This window comes from Chroicocephalus ridibundus, chromosome 1, assembly GCF_963924245.1.
Source record: "Chroicocephalus ridibundus chromosome 1, bChrRid1.1, whole genome shotgun sequence".
In the NCBI taxonomy this organism is placed as follows: domain Eukaryota; kingdom Metazoa; phylum Chordata; class Aves; order Charadriiformes; family Laridae; genus Chroicocephalus; species Chroicocephalus ridibundus.
The window spans coordinates 159944306-159955802 of NC_086284.1; the positions used below are offsets into that span (position 1 = coordinate 159944306).

The 11497-nt window shown below is 41.6% G+C and overlaps 1 protein-coding gene across 2 annotated transcripts in view; it reads right to left on the bottom strand.

Moving 5' to 3' along the window:
* Positions 1-11426, bottom strand: part of NT5DC3 (5'-nucleotidase domain containing 3) — a 47172-nt gene extending 35746 nt beyond the window's left edge. Inside the window, exon 1 of one of the 2 annotated variants that reach the window (XM_063320734.1) lies at positions 11288-11426. The gene's annotated coding sequence lies outside the window, so the exon portion shown is untranslated. Of the gene's footprint in view, positions 1-10796; positions 10925-11287 lie in introns of those variants that run through there. The other variant, XM_063320743.1, reaches the window with a different exon arrangement.
* Positions 11427-11497: the final 71 nt, after the last annotated feature.

Here is an 11497-nt window from a genome sequence, read left to right on the forward strand (position 1 = left end):
AATTTCAGCACATCATCCACTGCATTCTGCTGCTTCTTTAAAACACACATATATTTTGCACTGCTATTAATAAAAACTCACAGCAAGAAGCACTCACTTCTTTAAAAGCATCTAAGTCCTGAAGCTGGAGAACTTCTGAATCAATTGGTACAAAACTACTGCAACAGATTTCAGCATGTCTCCTTTGACTGTTCCTGTCTTTTGGGAGAATGCAGAAGATTCACTCCCCCCTCTCTCCCCCGTAGCTTTAATAAGCCTAACGCAGGCATGACAGCATTTTATCTTACACAACATCTTGTCAGATCCAAAGTCTATTTTTCTACCCTAAATTTTATTACTGTCTGCTTTCATTATATAATCATTCCTACAGGTGTTTTCACAACCTGTTACCTGTTGGACACAAGCAGAATGAATAGGGAAAAAATATTATTATACAATATTCTAAAAACTTCATATTCCACCCTCCAAATCAATATCACAGCTCTGGATAAATAACATAGACGTATAATGGCTTTAATGTAACATCCATCAGTATCAATTGCTGACAGTTATCTGTGACTCAAAGAAAAACTGCACAGTTTTTCCATCTATCATAGTAGTTCTCATACACTCTGAAAATCATTTTGCTTTCAGAAGTACTGAGAGTTACAACCACACACTGACTTGCTACCTTTCAGATAGAACTGAATAAAAGATAGCTTATAAAAACAACCCCCTCGTAAGCCTTTTTTACAACTTTTATTCAACACATAACTGTAATCTAAGCAGCACTGGATTCTATAGCTAGGTTTGCACAGCCAACTCATTACCTAGCTAAGATACTCTAATCCTTCCAACGCTATTTATCTTTGGAGATACATCCTTTCTCCTATTAAATATCCCATCCTACTTCACACAGAATATTCAAGAGACAGAAAATCTGGGATTAGATCAGCAGAAGGATTTACATGCTGGCACTGAAACAATTTTCAACAGCCTTGCCACCAAATGAAACACACACTTCTCACAAAGACTGAAAAAAAGCTCCTAATACATAAGGATAGCGAGGCATGAAATGCTCATACAGCAAGAGATGGAAGAGAGAGCCAAATGAGTTAGCACTTACAATGATTGAGAAATGCCAGGCTAAAAGCACATCAGAAAAGTATCTGGGCTTCTAATCCTGAGTATTCAAACAATGGATATTCTTACTCACCCCTGTTAAAGCTGTTCTACTTTGCATGCAACAATCAAATCATTTGGCCCAGAAATAGAAAGGATGATTTAACATCATAGACAAGACCCAAAAAGGAGTCTTGTGACTAGTATACTCCAGAACCAAGAAACCAAGTCCAGTGCAGAAGAGTAACACACCCTAGAGAAAAAGAGCTTTGTCCTGATCAATACTTCATTTCTTTTTTGTTATTTCATCCTGTAGCTCACTTACCAAGCCTCTCATACTACCTGGCACTTTTACAGCGATAAAAGTACAAGAGGTCACAGGAGTTTCCTGAATTCACACCACAGTAGTGGCAAGAAGAGAGCGATTTCATACCTGTCTGCCTAACTAGACCATCTAAAAACCTCAAAAAAAACCCTCAATGCAGGAAATACCATTTCAGAGTCAAAACCGTAAGCACACAAAGAAGCTCTAACTACCTTGAGCAGCCTGCAACCTTTCTTCTCCAAAAAAATCTCTCATCATAGTTATTCATCCACACCCCAGACTTCAGCTGCCAGTGTTCCAGCCATGCTTTGATACGGCACAGCTGTGTAACCTGGACCAGGGTCCTGTGAGAACAGCTGTGAGAAGCATCATCTGTGCCTCCACCCACACACCTCACACCATGTGGCTCCCGAGCTGCATTTAAGATCAGGTCTGTGCCTTAACCCTCATATGACCTGTGCTCTAGGTACATCTGGCTTCCTGGTGGGACTCAAATCTATCTGGTCAACATGGACTATCATCATTCCAAGCCTAGTAAGGAAAAAATTGGGGTCTCATCCTTAAAATACATTTCACAGTCCAAATAAAAGGATCTTCCTTTTAAATATATTTGGGCATACAATCAGTGCACAGGTTTTACGTTGATGTAAACCTGAATTTCACAATATTAATTACAAAAGAAAATAATTTGCCTTACCCTGCAAATGCTCAAATATATTTTTTTTTCTAATTAACATTCTTTCACTATCTGTTTTCAAGGTACATTAGGTTTCACCTAACATATAAGAAACAAAAGCTAGGGATAACAAACAAATTATACCTCCAGCTATTTACTGAGATCCTGGCACTCATTTCTGTACAGTTAACAAGTCTACAGTTCAGAGGCTACTGCAGTTTACTTAGTCTCTGAATGAATAAATAAGGACTCTTTCTCCTGACAAGCAAATGTTGCTAAAAGGTTGTCTACTAACCTCCGCTGGCAGTTCCACAAAGAGCCTTTTTCTGGGACATGAGAAGAGTGAAGTCTTGATACATTTGCAAGGGGGTGGTAATTTGTATAACCACGCCAAAAAAATATTTTCCCTATTAAAAAGTTAGAGAAATACTTATTTTAAATACATGCATACGTACGTATGTATTTGCAAAGAATAGTTGAAATATCTGAGAAATGGCTCTTTCCAGTCTTAATGTCTCTTTATGGGGACGAACATATAAAGGCAATGCAAAAAGGAGAATACGATGATAAAATATTTCTTAAAAGTAGCAAGAACAACCAATGTAACGCGGCGGTTTGCACGTCAAGACCTGGCAGGGGTAACCTCTTGAAAGGACAAGCTCCCCACACGCCGCCAGGGCGAGCTCTCACCCAGCAAATCCAGCCCCAGCCCCGCAGCTCTGCCGCTGCGCATCCTTCCCTCCTCCTGTGCTTTCAGGCAGGGGAGGGAACAAAAAGCCGGGTTATTTAAAGCTTAATGCCTTCTCTTCAAAGCTTTTTGTATCTTCCTGCCTCGGCTCTTGAGCAAAACATGAGTGCCGCTGTGCAGGAATGGCATTTCCCGCAGATAACTGGACCGTCAACTTGGTGGACATGGGCTCTACTCTGAAAACTTTTACCATCCACTTGAGCGATAAGAAAGCTGGCTAAGCTCTGCATGAACAAGCTGGAAGCTACACCCACGCGTTTGGGTGACGCCATGCAAATAGTAACGCCAGCCAGCAGCTCCTCAGCTGCTCTCACACCGCCACAGCTGCTCTACCGCTCCCCGAGTCCAGCTTAGCCCTGGTGACCTGCGCCAGCCCAAGGTCTGACACCTCTTTATCAACCGTGCTTCTGCTGCCAGCAGTCCTCAGTTGCCATCCTTGGGGAGGGAAGCAGAAGTGATACTCTACACCAGGAGTTTGCGGGGCCCATTTCGCTCCAGGTGTTGACAAGCTCCTCTTCACTGAACAGAGACATGCCCTCTTCCACGATCAGTATTTCACCGTTTTAGCTTTTCTCTCCTTTTCTGTACTAACACTTCAGCCCAGCATCACATGGGAGCATGTGCTTAACTTCAAAGATGTGAACGGTTTCCTTGATTTTTAATCAAAATGCATGTTCTACCAGAGTTGACCCCCTAAATCCAATCATGCACCACAAGGTGGAAGCTGCTGTGGAACTAAAGGGAGCTCATAGCAGATGCCACCACTTATGCACTTATTGTGGCCAGCCATTTCAAGCTAAGGCTTTCTTCAACTGTGAAGAATAGTAATTAAATGTCAGCGTACAGCTTAACTCTTTTAAGAAGAGTGATATTCCCTGTGATATGATTTGTTATTCTTAGACACAGAAATATCTTGCTGCAGGTGCAGATTTCCAGTGATACTGAAACTTACAGAGGTTTTAGAGTCAGGGAGGGTTTTATAATGGCCAAAACATTGTTATTTTGTCTGTAAAAAGGTTCTTCTAGTTAAAATTTTTCACCTTAACAGCTGTTGCCCTTTATACCAGGCTCCCTCAAACCCATGCCCTTCTGTCAATTCCTTGTTTACGAGAATACAGAGCATTAAACTTCAAGGGACACCTTGCAAACTTCAAAAATACTTGATGGGGGAACCTCACAGAATACTGACTTTTTACTAACAGTGCCAGCTGCAGTGCGATCATCAGTCTCAGGAGGAATGGGATAAAGATGACTAAAGGCCAAATAATATCTGAAGAACAAACACTTTCTTCCAAACTTAGAGCAGAGCAGAAATAAAAATACTGGAAGTATGACGCTGATGTTTAAGTCAGGATTTAACATTTTTAAAATAGGTTAATATCACAAATATAAAATGGCAAAACATACAGATGAAGGCTTTTTCCTACTGATAGTGTTATTAACAACAGTCTTAGTGTTGGAAGAAACATTTATACCAAAAGTGCTTGCTGATGGAACAACTTAGACCCCAGTCCTTTAGACGTCTAAACACCAGCTCTGACCATGTGTAGCACACCTAACATCTGTGAATCTTTCATCAGACTTCTAGGACTTGCATATCAGTATGAGTACTATGTCTCCTGCAAGTGTAGTGTCCGAAAAGTTAGGCATTTCAGATCAACTTCTTACAAGATCCTTTCAACATACTGGAAATTCCTGAACTTTAAATTCACAGGAAGTTGTAATTCACCTCTGGTTCCCTCTTCAGACATACGGGCCCAAAACTGCTGTCTCCAAAATGCTTCTCCAGCAGTTACCTAACACTGAAACCACCTAAGCTCTGTCAGCATCTCAGTTTTCATTCTGAGGTTCCCCAAGCACTGAAAGTCTCTCTTCTGGTGCTGCAAATGCTTATTGTGCCAAGTAGTGACAAAACTAGCTCACTCCTGACCTTCACAAATCAAACCTCCCTCCATCTTTCATCACAGAGTGATTCTGGTCCAGAAAGGAAGCCCAGAGAATACTTAGTAGATCAGGTTTCAGAAGAAGGTAGAGATTGCTGCCTTCTTCAAAAACCAGCTGGTATTCATAGCATTTACCCTGGTTTTATCCAGAGACTCAGTGATTAAAATATTCATCCAAGCTGAGAAATTTCCATTCAATTTATTCTCTACTTTGGGGTATTTGCCCTCATATCTCTCACCACCCTGAACGTGATCTAAAAACAGTGGGGAAAAGGAAGAAAAGGCTGAAAACATCTGGGTAACTTGCAACATGTTTCATTGCAATTGTTCCACTTTTTGTAATGAATGATGAAGGACCGATTTGACTGAACATTACAGTGCCCAAGGCTCCCTGTGGATCTGGTTCTGACCGTGTTCTACACCCACTGGACTCAGGCCCCTAGGCGTTCAAGTTATTCAAGCTGATGAAGCTCATATAAAGCTTATGCAGTTCCTAAGGATGGCCATCTCAGATCACCCCAGTACCTTGTCTCCAACAGCAGCCAACTGTGGATGCCCCAGCAAGAACAGAGGACAAGAAGAGAACAAATCAATAAAAGCCCAGACTGTTCCTACTCATGTTACTTAGCTCACTATTTATCTACTGACTTAATTGGCTTTGTCATAAGTAAACAAAGAGGATTTTTCTCAATATTAATATTGATACAAAAAAAAAAAAAACTGAAAAAATTAAAATAAACCAAAGGGTTTCTCAAGTCTTTAAATAACATGAATGATGCTGTGTCATAGTAGAACTCCTCAGGACCTGGTCTGAGGGTGCACCAATGCTGTTTCATATGCTTTGTTATTTTTTTCTTCCTGGTGGTTCTCAGGAAACTAGAAGTAAAATAGGTAAAGTGAGAGCACTGATATTACTGTAACAATTAAAAAGCAACACTCCAGTTTAGTGCCATTGTTACGAGTGACCTGTGCACTGATAAGCAAGTTTTGGTAGTTGCAGAATACTTTGTCATGCTTGGAGGTTACCAAAGTACGGTGTATGTATGTATGTATGTACATATACAAATATGAATGACACCTAATAACATGTTCCAGTACAGACACCGTATCATAATTGTTACAGTTGTGCCAAAGCATGTCGCTTCTGCCTGTAAGTATTTCACCCAGCTAGCAATCAGAGATGAATTCCCACTACCATAATCTCCAGAGAGTAACAGGATAAACTTGCCTGTTGCTCCAATCTTTAATCTAAAAATTAATGCAATAAGGAATACAACTCATCAGGAAGCACCTGTTTCTGTGCAAGTGGATATTTTCATAGTCCCTCTTATCTTGTAGTCAGTCCTGTTGTATCGTGTAAAATCTTTCCTTCTGCTCCACATCTGACTGTGCTATCTTCAAAGGCATCTGTCATATCTATTGCCTATTTTAGTTGAGGTCAAAAAATCCAGGAGGCATTTAGGGAGGGAGAGCTGGAAAAGCTCCAGCCAGGACAGTGGGCTCATGCCTAATTGGATCCAGGACTTCTATGCCCTGCTGGAGTCCAGCAAGCTGCTCTTTAGACAGCAGCCCACTACCATCCTCCATTGCCAGAGTTCAAGGAAGATGTTCCTTTTCTCAACACTGTCCCTGTTGCCTATGATGGGCTCATGGATACATACACTAATATCTTCATAGGGTAAGGAAGGTGCTCACTACAGCTCATGGTCTGTGGGCCCACAACCAAATATGTTTCATACCACTCTGTGATGTTTATTACTCCCTGGAGAGAGGGTTTACACATTTGTTAACATCATCAGATCAAAAAATGATACATCAGACCCCATCCATCTAGCATCACCCCTACTACTGATACACTGTGGGAAGAGCCAGATTCACAGCCCCATAGTAAGATCAGCTCTACGGATCCTCAGCAGCTTTCTGGTGAGATTCACTGATATTCAGCTACACAAACTGCTGAATTTCAGAAACAGGAATTTCAGAAAACAGGAGCAAAAGCAGGAGGTGAAACTACTGTTGCTAATAGAGATCTACTAACAGCTGTATCAGGGAAGCTGACGGGCCTGCATTTATTGCAAAAAAAAAAAAAAGGTTAAGAAGTTGTCTTCTATCAGAGCATCAGTCAAACACAAGCGCTCTGGGCTTACTGTTTTCTTTCACACACGTATAATTCAAAGTACCTCAAATCTTAAATTCCACTTTGTATACCTTTCTCATACAGCACTCCGCTGAGTCCTGCAAACACTGAATGTACCTATTCCTAGCAAGCTACATTAATTATAACTGCAAAAAAAAAATCATAAAACAAACCATATTATAGTTTTTTTATAACTATATAACCGTATAGTTATATTCTTTTTTGCAAAGAATAAAAGGTTTGAAGAAACAGTTCTAAAGATGTTTGCACATGAAGATGTAGAATATTTGGCTGCATAGCCTTTCACAATACAGGAAAGAAAAAGCTAACCTTTTCATTAGGATTCTCAACTCTCAAAACTAGAGTACAGCTGGTATCCCTCTTTGGTGAAGATTACTAGTTCTGAGACTAAGTAATTAGGCAGTGCATACAGGATGTATTTCTCCTAACCGGAAAAAGTTTGAAGTCAAAACATGGTATTTTGGTCAACAGAATATCTTGATAAAAAGAAAGCAGGTAAGAATAATTCATAGCGTGGGCATTTAGCGAAGCTGTCACTGTTTACAAACAATAGTACTTTAATCTTGGTTGTATGTAGTTACCCTTAAAATTTTCTAATATTTGGATAATCAGCTTGAAAAGCGCTAATGGCAGCACTTTTATGTTTCATATTCACACCCAGTCTCAAATATTGTAGAGCATCTTAAATAAGTGTGTATGTCTTCAGTTTGTGCTACATGTACAATATTTAGTCCCTGAGGATGACACTGCAGAGGAAGGGAATATTAACTCTCAATGTATTTTTTTATAAAGATACAAACGAAGCGCAAATTACAGAGAATGTGGACAAGTAGGTCTTCACATTCCCAATGTATTATCACGTAAGAAAGACAAGACTCCATTTGGTGGTACAAACTTCAGACTGCATTAATTATTCTCACATAAAATCACTTACACTTCTTTATCAAAAACAGTATGACAGTAAATGGCTAATTAGCAGTGACACAAATTACAGCATTTTTATTATCCATGAACAAAAATGGAACTTGCATTATATTAAGAGGCGACATTGTAACAATGCAAGCTCCTTGTTTAGTTTTATGGCTTACTTACATTTGCACCTATGTACAATGACTTTGTCCTATGTTATTTACATCCCAGGCTCAGCCCGCCACCATCAAAACCAGGATATCACCCATAAACTCCTGCTCTTTACCATGCTCTAGTCTGGTGCACCAAAAAACTACAGCGTATTTTGCTGGGCTAGAGGGTTAAATCAGCTCAGGAAGGAGTCTGACATACAAAGCCAATAGAGTGAAAGGAGACTGTCTCTCTACTGCAGAGGGAGCCTAGGCAGATTAGCTGGCTAATTTAGCTGGTTAAGTCAAATACCCACAGTCGGGTCGTATGAACTCCTCTCAGTTTATCTCTACAGCTATTTCTGGCAAAGTAATGCTTCTTGCTAGTTACAACTTACAGTTGGAATCATGTGGCATGCTTCAGTGGGCTGACTTCCCGCCGGACACGTGGATGACCTGTCAGAGGACTGGAGAGGGGCTTGCCCTACTGTTTGCATGGAAGAAGCCGCTACCTGTATTCTGTTTCTCTTAGCACCACATGCCCCCAAATTTTTAGTTAACAGAGCAAATACAGCACATAAATACACTATTTCAATCATTATACACACAACCATAAAAGTATATCTAATTCCTTTACAGAACCCTTTAGTGTAGCTAAATTGCTGAAGAACTATTACCTCTTAATGGTTACATCTTTCCTTTGGTATTAAATCCTGAAAGGTGACACTCAGACTTCTTAAGAATGGCAGTAGTAGTCAGTGCAACTAAGATCTTAAAAGCTCACTTAAGTTTTTAAAGCAGAAATTAAGCTGAATTCATAAATTTTCAGTGGAAAATCTACTCAGATTTGTTTAAAACATTGACAGCGGTATTTGACTATATGCTCATACTTTTAAAATAGATAAAAGAAAGTATTTTTAGAAGTTTAATATTTAAAGGACATATTTTCTTCGATTGCCAACTCCTCGAAAAGTGTTCAAACTTTCTTTGTGAGAGCGTAAGTACTCAGCTGCCTCATTCTTGCCTATCAGTTTTGTCCTGGGTAATCCATCTGAGCTTTCATGAAAGCAAACAGTATAATCTACATAAAGCAAGCAATGCCGCTAACCACATTACACTTCTTACTAGTCTGACTTCTAAATTCAAAGCACAAAACACAGGTTTATCAGGTTTCATATCTCCTTCCAAAGCAACATTCTACTTTGTATAATCATAAGAGCAAAGTAACCAATAAAATTTGGATCCCATCAAACTTAATCTAAAATCTCTGTTGGTTTAGCATAGTCAATAACAGAATTGGTTTGCATTCCTACTATTCCAGTTACCAAAGTTCAAAAAAGATTGTCACAAAGAATCACATTTTCCCGCTGCCAGCAAAATGACCGCTAAAACAGAACTGCCAGAAAAACCTGCTAATGCAAGAACTCTACAAGACAGGAGATAAAGTTACTCTGTGAATCCCGATGTCCCTCAAATGCCTATTCACAGTCACAGAGCAACATACCTCACTCTGGGAATCATGCAGACATAATTAGGGAATCAAATCCTGATTGCAGGATTGCAGGACCTGCTTGCAGGTCCATTTTAGAAAAACACAAACGTTCTTTGCTTAAACTCTTGAATAACTAAATTGCATTTTCAATTAAGACTACTGTTTGGAAAATAACTCTCCAAGTTCACACAGGTCTCCACAAAAACGTGATAGATTATTTTTTTCCTTACAACCTTGACACTGACCTCTCATACTTTTTTTTCACAGTCATTCTCACATGTATTTTGGGAGAGTAACTTTCCTTCTTATTTCTCTTATAATTTGTGATCAGTGAAGCAGCAACTTCTGAAGAACATGTACTGAAAGTGCAAACCATACAGAAAAGCTTCATGACTGTTTTTAAGTAGGTCATGATCGAATCTTGGCCTCATTAAGAAGAACCCAAAGATAACCATTATTTACTGTAATGCAGAGGCTCCTTTCCAATTCTATAAACTTTAATTATCAGTAGGACAAAAAGATACAACACTGAGTTTTGAGGCCAAAAGAAAAAAATATCTGGCCCATTATATAACTAAAGATGACAAGCTTATTTTTGCCAAGACTTACAGCTACTGATAGACTAACTTCAGTGTTTGTGAAGTCGTAAACACAGTGAGGGTGGTTTTTTTTTATTTTTTGTATTGAACATCTCAGATAAAATAGCTTTCAAATGCATTCCTCTCCAACTACAGAGTTCATTAAATCACTGCTTGCCAGGCTTGGTTTTTTTTCCCCCAATCTAATATTGAACATGTGTAAGACAAAACAGGTGACTGGCACATGAAAGTCAGGGCAAACTTTTGCAGGAAATAGTGGGGGAGGGGGCATGAGATATTTCAAGTAGCTTATTAACATACAAAATAGGTATATTTAATCACTTGTCAGCTTTCACGATTTACAAACCTGAAGTTAACAGCGATGCACTGCAGAATTTGTGCACACTGTGTTTCATTTTACAAGCTGCAACCCTTGAAAGGGACATTTTAAAAAGGATGGGAACATCCCGTGTCGTGAGCATGAGGCCTGCCTTTTACTGTTCCACAAATACTAGCTCCTTTTCACGCCAGCCTTCCCTGACAGGAGCACTGGAGGAGCAGTTTGCTTGCCCACTCCCTGGTTCCCTCACACCAGCGGCACACGGAGGCAGCTGAGGTGGCTGCTGGAGCCCCTACTCCACAGGGGGAAGGAAAGACCGCTAACAGATAAACAATGGCCCCAAGGGGAGGTAAGGTAAGGAGTGCTAATAAGCTTACTGGAGGATGGTCGCTGAGGAACACTGGTAAGCAGGAAAACAGACCTGCAAGGCACCCAGCTCGCTTTGTCCTCCATCAACGCTGGCTGTCCCCACAGATGAGGCCGTGGGGAGGCTGGGCTGAAGCCAGCTGGCCTCTCTCACGGCCCTGTGAGACACTAGCCACGCCAGAGGGGAGCGGAGAGACAGAGCCTGAGCAACACAGACAACAGAGAGCCCATCACAGGCCCCGCGCACCTGGCGGAGAGGGAGGCCCCTGTAATGGCGCCCCCCCCGCAGTTCCCGCGCCGCACCGGCAGGGGGCGCTGTGTGCCCCGCCGCGGACTACATCTCCCGGCATGCAACGCGGCGCGGCGGTGCATGCGCCCACAGCCCGTCCTCACAGGCCTGCCCGCCGTAGGGGGCGGGATCCCCATCCGGCGGCTCGTTTGCTGACGCCTCAGGCCCGGCGCTGCACCCGCCGCTCGGCCATGCTGTTTGTGGTTGCCCTACCCGTAACTTTGCCGTCCTCTTTGGTAGCCGGGGGTTTTGAGGCGGGCCGCCGCGGCCGGAAGCGCCAGTTGCCATAGCAACCGCCTCCCCGGTAAACATCCCGGCTGCCCCCGGAAGCAGTCGGAGCAGGCCTCCCATGTGGAGATTGTCCTTATCGCTCCCGGACGCGGCCGCAGCGGATGCGGCCCACGTGGCCTCGGCGTTAAACGT